This window comes from Rhinolophus ferrumequinum, chromosome X (genome assembly GCF_004115265.2).
Source record: "Rhinolophus ferrumequinum isolate MPI-CBG mRhiFer1 chromosome X, mRhiFer1_v1.p, whole genome shotgun sequence".
Lineage (NCBI taxonomy): Eukaryota > Metazoa > Chordata > Mammalia > Chiroptera > Rhinolophidae > Rhinolophus > Rhinolophus ferrumequinum.
In genome coordinates this window covers 25,428,755-25,442,592 of record NC_046284.1, presented here as the reverse complement: position 1 = coordinate 25,442,592, position 13,838 = coordinate 25,428,755, and the positions used below count along the sequence as shown (strand labels likewise).

At 37.0% G+C, this 13,838-nt stretch overlaps 1 protein-coding gene across 13 annotated transcripts in view; it reads right to left on the bottom strand.

Moving 5' to 3' along the window:
• ENOX2 (ecto-NOX disulfide-thiol exchanger 2) overlaps positions 1-13,838 on the bottom strand; it is a 454,293-nt gene that overhangs the window by 58,198 nt on the left and 382,257 nt on the right. The window lies entirely within an intron of this gene.

Genomic DNA, 13,838 nt, shown 5'->3' with positions numbered 1-13,838 from the left:
TTCGTTGATTGTTTCTAATAGCTTTTTGGTGGAGTCTTTAGGGTTTTCTATATATATCATGTCATCTGCAAAGAGTGATAATTTAACTTCTTTATTCACAATGTGGACGCCTTTATTTCTTTCTCTTGCCTGATTGCTCTGGCAAGGACTTCCAACACCATGTTGAAAAGCAAAGGTGATAGGGGACAGCCCTCTCGTGTTCCTGAATGTAGAGCAAAGGGCTTCCGTTTTTCACCATTAATTATGAGATTAGCTGAGGGCTTGTCATATACGGCCTTTATTAAGTTAAGTTATTTTCCTTCTATACCTATTTTATTAAGTGTTTTAATCATAAATGGATGTTGTATCTTGTCAAATGGTTTTTCTGCATCAATTGATATAATCATATGAATTTGTCCTTTATTTCGTTTATGTGATGTATCACATTGATGGATTTGCGGATGTTTAACCATCCTTGTGCCCCGGGGATGAATCCCACTTGGTCGTGATGAATAATCTTTTTAATGCATTGTTGTACACGATTTACTAGAATTTTGTTTAGGATTTTTACATCTCTATTCATCAGACATATTGGTCTGTAGTTTTCTTTTTTTGTGTTGTCTTTACCAGGTTTTGGTATCAGGGTAATGTTGGCCTCATAAAATGAGTTAGGGAGAACTGTCTCTTCTTCAATTTTTTGGAAGAGTTTGAGCAGGATTGGTATTAGATACTCTTTGAAGGTTTGGGAGAATTCACTAGTGAGGCCATCTGGACCCGGACTTTTGCTTTTGGGAATGTTTTGGATGACTGATTCAATTTCATTACTGGTGATCGGTCTGTTTAGATTTTCCACTTCTTCATGGTTCAGCCTCGGAAGGCTATATGTTTCTAAGATCTTGTCCATTTCTCCTAGGTTATTGAATTTGGTGGCATGTAGTCCTTCATAGTATTCTTGGATGATCCTTTGTATTTCTGTGGTGTCCGGGATAACTTCCCCTTTTTCATTTCTGATTTTGTTAATTAGTGTCTTCTCACTTTTTATCTTAGTGAATCTAGCCAAGGGTTTGTCTATTTTGTTAATCTTTTCAAAAATCCAGCTCTTTGTCACATTAATTTTTTTCTATTGTCTTTTTGTTCTCTATTTCTTTTAGTTCTGCTCTGATTTTTGTTATTTCCTTTCTTCTGCTTTCCTTGGGTTTCACTTGTTCTTCTTTTTCTAGTTCTTTAAGTGTAACATGAGGTTATTTATTTGGGATATTTCCTGTTTCTTGAGATAGGCCTGTAATGATATAAATTTCCCTCTTAAAACTGCTTTCGCTGCATACCAAAAATTTTGGTAGGATGTATTTTCATTGTCATTTGTTTCTATGTATCTTTTGATCTCTCCTCCAATTTCTTCTTTGACCCAGTGGTTCTTTAAAAGTATGTTGTTTAATCTCCCTGTATTTGTGTTTTTTCCTGGTTTCTTTTTGCAGTTGATATCCAATTTCATAGCCTTGTGATCAGAGAATATGCTTGGTATGATTTCAATCTTGTTAAATTTGCTGAGGCTGATTTTATGTCCCAATATATGGTCTATCCTTGAAAATGTTCCATGTACACTAGAAAAGAATGTATAGTCTGATATTTTAGGATGAAGTGCTCTAAGTATGTCAATTATGTCCATTTCATGTAATGTGTCATTTAGGGCTCCTATTTCATTATTTATTTTCTGTTTGGATGATCTATCCATAGCTGTCAATGATGTATTTAAGTCCCCTAGTATAACTGTGTTTTGGTCAATTTCTCCCTTTAGTTCTGTTAGTAGTTGCTTGGTATATTTCGGTGCTCCCTGATTGGGGGCATACATATTGATGACTGTATTGTCTTCTTGTTGCATAGTCCCCTTTACCATTATGAAATGTCCATCTTTGTCTCTTGTCTTTCTCACCCTGAAGTCTGTTTCATCTGATATCAGTACGGCTACACCTATTTTTCTCTGGGTACCATTTGCTTGGAGTGTCAATTTCCACTCTTTCACTTTGAGTCTATGCTTGTCCTCGTAACTGAGATGTGTCTCTTGGAGACAGCATATGGTTGGGTTTAGTTTTTTGATCCAATCTGCTACTCTGTGCCTTTGTATCGGTGAGTTCAGTCCATTTACATTAGGGTGATTATTGATATGTGAGGATTTCCTATCATTCTATCTTTAGTTTTCTGGTAAGATTGTGTCTTCATTGTTTCTTTGCCTTTTTGTTGTTGTCTATTATTTCTGTGTGGCAGTATTCTATGATGTTTCCCTCTGTTTCCTCTTTTATTACAATACATATTTCAGTTCTGGATTTTTTTTTTGAGTAGTTACCATTAAGTTTATGTAAAAGAAAGTTTGATATTTAGAGTATTCCATTTTCTTCAGCATGCCTACTTTCTTCATTCCCATGTTCTGCTTCAGGCCTTTACTGACCCCCTTTTTATGTTTTGCTTGCCACAAATTGTCCCTATTTATGGTAGGCGAATAGTCTCCTTTAGTATTTCTTGTAGTGCAGGTTGTGTATTAGAAAATTCCCTCGGCTTCTGTTTGTCTGGAAAGATCTTTACTCCTCTTTCATATCTAAAAGATGTCTTTGCTGGCTATGTTATTCTTCACTCATAATTTCTCTCTTTCAATAGCTTGAGTATTTGGTTCCACTTCCTCCTGGCTTGTAGAGTTTCTGCCGAGAAATCTGATGATTACCTAATGGCCTTTCCGTTGTAGTTTACTGTCTTCTTTTCCCTGGCTGCCTTTACGATTCTCTCTTGTCGTTGATTTTTGATAGCTTCAATAAAGTGTGCCTTGGAGAAGGCCTGTTGGGGTTGAGGTAATTAGGTGTTCTATTTGCTTCTTGGATTTGAGTATCCAGTTCTTTCCACAAGTTTGGGAATTTCTCATCGACTATTTGTTTGAATATACTCTCTGTTCCCTTCTCTCTTTCTTCTCTTTTTGGTATGCCCATTGTTCTTATATTGCTCTTTCTGATGGATTCAGAAAGTTCTTGTAGAGTGCTTTCATTTCTTTTTAGTCTCAAGTCTCTTTCTTCTTCCATCCGTGTCATTTCCAGGTTTCTATCTTCGATGTCACTGACTTTTCCTCCATCTGGTCAACTTTACTTCCTAAGCTGGCTATTTCATTCTTAATTTCTTCTAATGAGTTCTTAATCTCCAGAAATTCTATTTGGTTCTTTTTTAAAATTTCAATCTCTTTGGAAAATGCTCATGTTGTTCTTTGATTGTATTTCTGAGTTCATTAAACTGCCTTTCTGTGTTTTCTTGCATCTCATTGAGTTTTTTCAGAACTGCAATCTTGAATTCTCTGTCATTTAAGTCACATATTTCCATATCTTTAAGTTCATGTTCTGATAACTTTTCACTTTCTTTCTGAGCTGTCTTGTTGCCTTGGTTATTTATGGCAATTACTGATTTATTATTTCTCTCCCTAGACATCTACAGGAGAAGGTTCTGCAATTTCAGCCTCTTCCATCAGTCTTTGCTCCAAGGTCTCTGTCGTGAGCGTTGGGTTCAGCAGTTTTATATGCTGTCCCCTCATCCCTGTGGGCCATAAGCGGAGCCCTAGCAATCCGAGTTCTTCCCGCTCCTGCAGCTGCAGTAGTTCCGGAATGCAATGAGCTCGGAGCACTGAGCTTTGTCTGCTTCCTCTGCCCGCGCGGCTCTGTCTCACACTTCTCACTTTCCTCCTCCCGTGCTCGTGCACTTTGCCCAACAGTAGGTGAATTCAGTAGTGAGAGTCTTCGTCTTGCCTGTCTGCTGTCAAGGGAGTCTTTTGTGGAGTTATAGTTTTCAATTTGTTGTAAATTCCAGGGGAGATTTCCAGAGGCTCACGTCATGCCACCATTTTGATGGCATTCATTTATTTCAGGTTTTACTTCCCTTGCCTTTTAGGTCTTATTCATAAAATCCTCTTTGAACCCAAAATCTATAAGTTTAGTACCTATGCTTTCTTCTATGCAGTTTATTGTTTCAGGTCTTATGTTTAGGTGTGATCCATTTTAAGTTAATTTTGCTATTCAATGACAGATAACAGTCTCGTTTCACTCTTTTGCATGTAGCCACTATGGAATACAGTATGGAGAATCCTCCAAAAATTAAAAAGAATGACCATATTGCCCAGCAATCCCTCTTCTGGGTATCTACCAAAAAAATGTATAAACATTTATTCATAAAGATATATGTACCCTGATGTTTGTTTATTCATGGTAGCATTATTCATGGAAGCATTATTCATGGTACCTGAGACAAGGAAACAACCAAAGTGTCCTTTGGTAGATGATTGGATAAAGAAGATGTGGTACATATGCACAATGGCATATTATTCGACCAGAAGAAAAGATGAAACACTGCCATTTGAGGCAACATGGATGGATCTTGAGATTATAATGCTAAGCAAAATAAGTCAGACAGAAAAATCGAGAGCCATATTACTTCACTGATATATTGGACATAAAACTGAAAGCAATGAAGGAACAAGACAAACAAACAAACAAAAACTCACAGACACAGACAACAGTTTAGAGGTTACCAGAGAGTACAGGAGTTGGGGGTGGTAGAATAGGGAAAAGGGGGTCAAATATATGGTGATGGAAGGAGAACTGACTCCAGGTGATGAACACACAATACAATATATAGATGATATTTTATATAAATATACACTTGAAACCTATATAATTTTACTAACCAATGCCATCCCAATAAATTTAATAAACAATGAAAAAATATCTTCAAATTGTTAGTTACAAATGGTGGAACAAATTTTCTAAAAGGATTTCAAAGACAAGATTCATCCTCTACATAATGAATGGAAAGAAGTTTTGCTTTACAAATATTAAATATGTAGTTTTTACAATATTATTGACTATATTCCCCATAGTGTATTTCACAACCTTGTGACTATCTTGTAACTACTGATTTGTACTTCTGAGTTCCTTCACATTTGTCACCCATCCTCCAACCCCCCTCTCATCTAGCAGCCATCATTTTGTTCTCTGTATATATGAGTCTATTTCTGTTTTGTTTGTTTATTCTAGTCTTTAGATTCCACATATAAGTGAGATCATATAATATTTGTTTTTCTCGGTCTGACTTATTTCACTTAGCATAATACCCTCTACGTCCATTTGTTGCAAATGGTAAAATTTCATTCTTTTTTATGGCAGAGTAATACTCCATTGTATAAATGTACCACATTGTCTTATCCAATTGTCTATCGATGGGCATTTCAGTTGTTTCCATGTCTTTGCTATTGTGAATAGCACTGCAGTAAATATTAGGGTGCATATATCTTTTTAAATTAGTTTTTTTGGATTTCTTTTGTTAAATACCCAGGAGTGGAATTGCTGGGTCATAAGGTAGTTCCATATCAGATGGGTAGTAGACTTCTTGGGGTTATCACTTTGTGAGGTGTGTAAGTGTCTAATCACTATGTTGCTTTGTACACCTGAAACTAATAATAAAAAGGGGAAAAAACTGTTCTGTTTTAACCTAAAAAATATTAAATATATAGAAGAAAACCATATTCCAAGGGTTAAACGTTCCTTATTCTTAAAAGGAAGCTGCCTCTAGGGAGGTGCTAGGATGTTTAAATCAATGCCTTTAACCAGAGGGTTTTCCTAAAACAATCAGGTACTGATGTAGGCTAATATGATCAGATTGTCTATCCAAAGCAGAGAATGCCGATGTCATAGACAGCGTGCTGGTGAGAAACATTTTCTACTAGTGTTGAGACATGTAGTCAGTGTCCACATTTGTTTTCTCTGTATGGTCATGCAATTATACTCATACGGCTGTTTTAAACCTTACATTTTTGTTTAAAAAATTACAAAAAGCCTCTGGCATGACACATTCATCCTTTGTTTGGTTTTATTACTGATTTTAATTCCTGCTGTAACCATACAGATTTTGTGTCTTTGAAGAGAATCTGTTAGACAGAGACTTGGATTCCCAGCGTTCCAAATAATAGCAATCCTTGCCATCTCTCCCTGCAGCTGGGATAATTGTCATCGGACAGGCATGTTCCTAACAATCAAAACACCAAAAGACGATGCTAAAAGTGAAGATGATTATATATAGGAAACTATATATAAAAAGGGACATTAACTATTTGCCAAAGAGGGGAAGAAATATTTTATTCGCTTGCTGTGTCAGTACCAAGGATAGCATCGCAAGCTGAAGGTTGGCTGACTAGCACAGAGGTTACTCTGTAAATCAAGTGACTGCCATAGATGGACAGTTATTTATTTCTGCTTTGGTTTGCATGTTTGTCCTCTGGTAAACCACATGGCTCAATACAAAATAGTGGTATTTCATCTTCCTCATTTTGTTTCTTCTTGCACAGCTCAAGTGCTACAAGTCATGTGGAGAAACATGGAATGGAAAAGGGCAGAAATCTAGGAGAATGGCTAGAGGCATATTCTCCAGTTTAAATGTGAAAATATTTTCCCTCTGAGAAAATGAGGAGGGGAGGCTGCTTCCCTCCTGGGGGAAAGGGCATGCTGATGAGCAGAGATGGATACCTGCAGCCCAGTAGGAGCGGATAATAATGTCCTAGTTTGAACATGTCACTAAGCAAAAGAAAATGTGATCTATGATGCTACTAGGGGACCTCTCTTACAAAATGCATTTTCTACTCTCTGTAATGAAGGTTTTTCTCATTTTAATGAGGACACCAAAACTTTACTTTTACAGACTTAATATTAATTGGGCCCTTTTCTGAAGGTGGAGTTCTTTGTACAGCGCCAGAACACTGAAAAGTTCAATATTACTTTTTAACAATATGTTTGAGTAGGTGAATCCATCAGTCCTGATACTAAAGAGCATAAATACAGTGTATTTATTCATATCCTGACATCATTAGTTCTCAGCTTCTCCTTTTCGATTCTTTCCTATGTTGGAAAAATGTTTCTCTTTATGAGGATTGCTCCTCAGGTCTTAAGGCTGCCAGTTCATCATGGAAATATGAAAGTATGAAGGCAGCTGTGAACTCCTTTTAGGAGAGCCACTCAGAGAAAAATCCCTAACATGTTTTTTCTTTAACAAAAGATCTAAAAGGATTTTGTGCCATTAAAAAATTAATGCCTATGTTTCTTCAATGGTACAAAGAAAATAAACAAACAAACAAAAATAATGAAAGTAAATCCAGGGAGTCAGCCACTCTTAAAAGTCACATTATAAGAGATGCTAAAAAAAAAAAAAGTTACCAAATTTTAGAAGGAAGATGTTAAAGGAAAGTTTCCAAATTATAGAAGGGAAAATGTGCAACATTCCTCTCAACCTTCATTAAAAATTTGAGCTGGAGTGATTCACAAAGAGAAATTACCAAAAAAGAACAAAGAGTGAGAAGAAAGAGAGGGAGATGATTCGAGTGCAATTCATGGGAGTGGTTGCAGGACAGTTTAGGCGAAATCTCAAGTGAGTTCCCCAGCCTCACAGATGCTTTGCTTTTCTTGCCTCTGCAGGTTATTTTTCAGTAAGGCTTCTACCAGCATGGATGCACCTGGGACCTCATTGTTTCTTCTCTGAGATCTCTAAATTCCCCTGTCAAACACAGTATCTTCATTTGTGAGTTATTTCACCACCCCTCATTACATTGAGACTCTGCTCTCTTTCCTTGCTGGAACTTGTGATCTCTTGCAGTGGCCAACTTCACCCAGCCCATTAACTGCTTTGTGGCTAAACAGATTCAACTGCAAATTCCTAAGTACCCTGTATTCCTTCACCCTCCTGAAAACCCATGGCCAGGCTTGCCATGCCAATCCTTAACTTATGGTCACTTCACTCAACTTTCTCTGCTCCTTATCCTGGACTGCAGAGGACTCTTGTAGGAAGTTGCAGAGCTGGTATTCCTGGTCAATACAGACTCATGTTGGTCCTTGCTGATGGGTCTCTCACCTCTCACTGATTTCTGACTTCCATACCTCCATACAAGTCCTTCCATAGTATTTATTCCAGGTATGCTCCTCTCTCCTCATGGTTTCATTTCTAAATCATTTCTCTAATCAATGGATGACTAATCTCTAGCTACATGGAGAAGCATGGGCTGCATGTATACTTTTAGCGTCACCTCTCTTACCTCAGAGGAAGAGGGTTCTACGTCTCTAAAGCAAACTCTACCTGATTTTGTATCACTTCCCATTCTTTTTCTCTTGGATTTGACTTCCATAATTACACATAAGTACTCTTTCATTTGCATGCATCTTCAACCTAACACTCTTCTTCTCATTTACTTAATAATAAACAGCAACTTAATTTTAACTTTGTTAACAATTCTAGTCACCATTTATAATGCCTGTATTTGTTTTTGCTCAGTTCCCAACTTCTTGACCTGTGGTCTTTCTCTCATCAACGTCATATGTTCTGGCCCCTACCTCTATCACTGTACTAAAATAGCTCGTGTTCAACACTGTTCTCAATTCTTTTTTAAAAATAATATCTGATCACTGTAAACAATGCTGCAATGAACATTGGAGCACACGTGTCTTTATGGATAAATGTTTTCAGATTTTTTGGGTGGATACCCAGGAGAGGGATTGCTGGGTCATATGGTAATGCTATTCGTAAATTTTTAAGGAACCTCCACACTGCCTTCCATAACGGCTGCACCAGTCTGCATTCCCACCAACAGTGTATGAGGATTCCTTTTTCTCCACAGCCTCTCCAACACTTGTTACTATTTGTCTTGTTGATGATAGCCATTCTGACTGGGGTGAAGTGATATCTCATTGTGGTTTTTATTTGCATTTCTCTGATGATTAGTGATGGTGGCCAAGACATGGAAACAACCAAAATGTCCTTTGATAGATGAATGGATAAAAAAGTTGTGGTATATATACACAATTTAATACTATTCAGCGATAAGAAAAGATGATATAGGAACATTTGTGACAACATGGATGGATCTTGAGAGTATGATGCTAAGCAAAATAAGACAGACAGAAAAAGCAGAGAACCATATGATTTCACTGGTATGTGGTATATAAACCAAAACCAACAAGAGAACAAGACAAACAAATGAGAAACAAAAACTCATAGACACAGACAATAGTTTGGTGGTTACCAGAGGGTAAGGGGTGTCGGGGGTGGGAGATGAGGGTAAGGGGGATCAAACATATGGTGATGGAAGGAGAACTGACTCTGGGTGGTGAACACACAATGGGATTTATAGATGATGTAATACAGAATTGTACACCTGAAATCTATGTAATTTTACTAACAATTGTCACCCCAATAAATTAAAAATAAATTAATAAAAAAAATAATATCTGATAATGTTGATTATTCCATACTTATATACATTTTTCTTGAGGGCTCTATAATCCCATGCTTTTCTAGTTGTCTTCGAGCCTCTCAGATTGCTCTTTTTCTAACTCCTCTGAGAACTCCTCTTTCTTACCTTTTCCCTTATTGGTGGGTAGACTCCAAAGTTCTGTATTCAGCCCTTTGTTCTTCTTTCTCACTTGTCTTTCTGTCTTTCACACTCATTCATTCATAGTCTCTGGGCTTTAGCTAACACTTGTGTACTACCACCTTCTACTCCTTATACTTTCTTCAAAGCTGATTTGTATACAAATCCTTTATGTTTATTTCCTAACAATCAGATTTAAAGTTGATATCATTGTATTCTGCAAATGAGTTCCATTCATCTCTCCCATCCCCTCCCAAGAAAAGATACGTTGCAGCCCTCAGAATGTGACTTTATTTGGAAATAGTATCTTTACAGAAGTAATCAAGTTAAAATGACGTCATTAGGGTGGGCCCCTAGATTTATAGGACTGATGTTCTTAAAGAAAGAGGGAAATTGCACACAGAAGCAGACATACATACAGGGAGAATGTCATATGAACATGAAGGCAGAGATTGGGGTGATGCATCTGCAAGCCAGGGGATACCAAATATTGCCAGCAAACCATCAGAAGCTAGGAGAGAGGCATGGAACAGATTCTCCCTCACGGTCTCATAAAGAACCAACCCTGCTGACACCTTGATCTCAGACTTCTAGCATACAGATTTCTAGCACCCAGGACAATAAATTTCTGTTAGGCCACTCAGCTTGTGGTACTTTGTTATAGCAGTCCTAGTGAACTAATATAACCAACAACTCTTCAGTCTCCCAGAGTAGAAAACCGAGACTCATGCTGGGTTCTTTCCTTTCCTTCATCATCTATATCCATTCTGGTACCAAAGACTTTCATTTATTCCCCCAAAATGACTCCTAGCATCTTTAATTTCTGTTGTCTCCTTTTCTTCTACCATTTTTTTCTCAGTTCCTGTTCCATTCAGTCTTGTTCCAACCTTCATCATTTCATATCTCTAGTCCTATAAAAGTCTCTTCTGGTCTCTCTTAATCCAAAATTATCTCCTAAAATATATAATTCATGTTGCCTTTCTCATATTAGAGCCATCACTGAGATATGCTTATAGTGCCATTTTGCATACTATGCTAAATCTGAGCTTGTCATTCATGGTCCCCCATAATCTGGACCCCTCTTACCCACTCAATCTTTTATCCCCATATACACACCACCCTCATTTCCCTCTTTGAGCTCTGCTCCTTCTCCTCTTCCCTGTCTGCATCAAGGTACTTTCTTACTTTCTGTCCTCTCATCCAAACCTGTTCATCTTTCAAGGCCCTAATCAATCAATTTTCACTGACTGTGACTACTCTGACCCACACTAATAATCTATTGTCCTTGTTGCATTTTAATCAGTACCTTCCAGGTTAGCACCAATTGGTATTTCTTATATTTTATGTGGATTTACATATATTACATCTCTATTTACATCAGCTTATAGGACACAGTGCTTGTTAATTAATTGATTAAATTCCTGAAGTGGGGATAATGAGGGGTAGGGGGAGAGAAAGAAGATTAGATACCAAGGGAAGAGAAAATTTGGCTAGAAGGATGAAGGGGAATTTGTCAAAGTTAATGTTTTCCAAATGTGTTCCCTACACCACCAGCACCTAATCATTTAGGATGCCTGGTAAAATGCAGATTCTGAAACCCCATTACAGACCTACTGAATCAGACTCTGCAGTCCAGAATTCTGAATTGTAAGGTAACCCAATGATTCTTATATAAACCAAATCTGAGAACTACTAGTTTAAGTGAACAAGGTAGAAGATAGATGCTGAAAGGGAACAGCTGTTCTTATGTTTACTATGTACATGTACTTTCCATCATGGCTAACAATAGAATGAAATAGTTTCAAGCTATCATGATTTACTTTGATGTTATTCTCATTCAACATATTGCTTTGAGCACAGAAGTCATTTTTTCTATGGCAAGAGTATTTCCAATAATGCATCACAAATATGGGCTGGCTAGTATAGAGTATCTTCAAGAACAGAAATTTTGTGGCACTTCAAAGAAAGGTAACCAAGACTGCTAGGCTATTTTTGACTCTTACTTTTTCTGGGAAGAAAAATTTAACCAGAAACATGGTATACGCTCCTGGAATTCAAATTTGGTAGCATGGAGAGAAAGAAAAAACATCAACTTTGTGATCTAGTCCCTTAAGCTTTTAATTGGAACCAAGCGATAACTAAAACATGTAGCTGATTTAGATAAAAAACTGAGGACCTGGTTACTGGCTCAGTGCAGGATTTCTGCACTTGAGTACTACAGAAGCAAGATAACAAAATTAGATACGATCTAGGGGAAGAAAAACGCACAAAAGTCCTTGAATTAAAATGAATTGAAACCTTTTTGGAGAAAAGCTATTTGGTAAGCCCCATTAAGTCTATTGTAGATAGCTTTATTTCACAAAGCACCATCCTGGCATGTGGAACAGGAAAGAAAATAGCTATAAGATGATCTGTCAGGGAATTTCTAGTCTCTAAAGGAATAAGATTCTGTGCAGTAGCCAGTACAGCTTTTAACTCAAAAGAGATACAGAAGCGAAATGCAATTATATAACCTTAGTAAGTGCATTCAATCTGAATCTTCCATACAACCCTCTCCTCCCGCAATAACTTCTCAAACTCAGCAATTTATCAAGTGGATGCTCAAACTTATTGTTGCATTCATTTCAGTTTAACTCTGGATTAACACTGTATACAGTACTGCAGATTCTGAGGTGGAGACAATTCTACGAGTCAAAGATTGATCATCTATAAAACATCCTGTCTATTCATTTAAATAATTTGAATAGCTCAATTATCATTAAACACATTCGTTTATTTTGGTTATAAGTTTATAGTATGTGTTTGCAGTAATTAGTTCACTGTTCTGAAAATGCTAACTATTCACTGATTACAAAGGGTTTATTCAATATATGTAGGTTTGTATGTTTAGGGATCTAACACATGGCATAAATAGAGGAAATTCAGATGTAGCAACTAACAAATTACTTTTAAAAATTCTGACTTGGTGGTTTTCTTTCTTTAAGACTTCTGTTCATCTCAGAGACATAGAGGAAAAACTGAGGGCTGCTAGACCAACCCTGGGAGAGGGGGTGGGGATAAGGGGGAAGGTGAGGGGATTAGAAAGCACAATCGGTAATCACAAGATTGCCACGGGGATACGAAAGTCAATTTGGGGAATGCAATCAATAATGATGTAAAGATTTTGTAGGGTATCCGATGGACACTTGTCTCATTAGGGAGACCACCTCAGGGATGATGTAGATGCCTGATCACTGCACTGTACACCTGAAGCTGAACAATAATGAATGTCAACTACAGTTCTCTCTCTATATATGTATATAAATATATATATATATATATATATATATATATATATATATATATATATATATTTACAAGAAGTGGAGTACAGCATTAGGAATAGAGGCAGTGGAAATATAATGGCTGTATGCGATGTCAGAGGGGTAGTAGATTGGAGAGGGGGGTTATCACTGTGTGAGGGATATAAATGATAAATGTTTAACTATTACATTGTTTTGTACACCTGAAACTAATACAAAAATGTTAAAAATAAAAGAGTTCTGTTCATGGAGGGAAGATTCCAGGAGCACTCAAATGACTATAGAGCTGCTGACTTCAATATGTAAGTAGTGGAACAAAGAAATTCTGATTTTCATTATAATCAATTTGGTTCTCTCTCTCTCTCTCTCAAACACACACACACACACACACACACACGGTAGGGACAGTATACTACCATATCTCCAGTGTCTAGCACAGTGCTTGGTATGTAATAGTTATTAAATGAATGAATTCATTTAATCATCACAAAATTCATGTTAGACGGTAGTTTTTATAATGTACTTTGTACAAGAGTGGAAGTCGAGGCTCACTGGGAAAGAAGTACTTCGTATGTCAAGAAGAACAGAGCCGGGACTAGAAGTCAGCTGTTTTAACTTTATGTCCAGTGCTTTGTCCACTGTACATTACTGACTCCTAAGATTGTATGGAATGACTTACCTGAAAACACTGGTCTTTTGGCTGATATTTTAATTTCCCCCATGGTAATCCCCTCTCCAAGATGATTTGTTACAAAATTGAACAGTGGTGTGTTATATTGGTAAACTGGTTTGCCTTGTGAGTTCCACTGGGAGCCCACATCATGGCTTCTGTCTCACAGTGAGGTCTTGTCTATACTAGATAAGAGCAAAAGACTTTACCCAGACAAGTCTTTGTAGACTCCTCTTTGGTTGCCAATAAACCCCCAAAGTAACCATAATGGAAGGCAGCAGATAGGTTGACTCATATATTGTAGATATATCCCTTCAGTTTGTATATGCTCTTTTAAATTTGTGATTTTAAAAAAAGAAATATTTAATTTTTATGCAGATAAATTAATCAAAAATATCTTTTATGATTTCTGTCTATGGAGACCTTCATCCCAAATTATATAACCAACTCCTATATT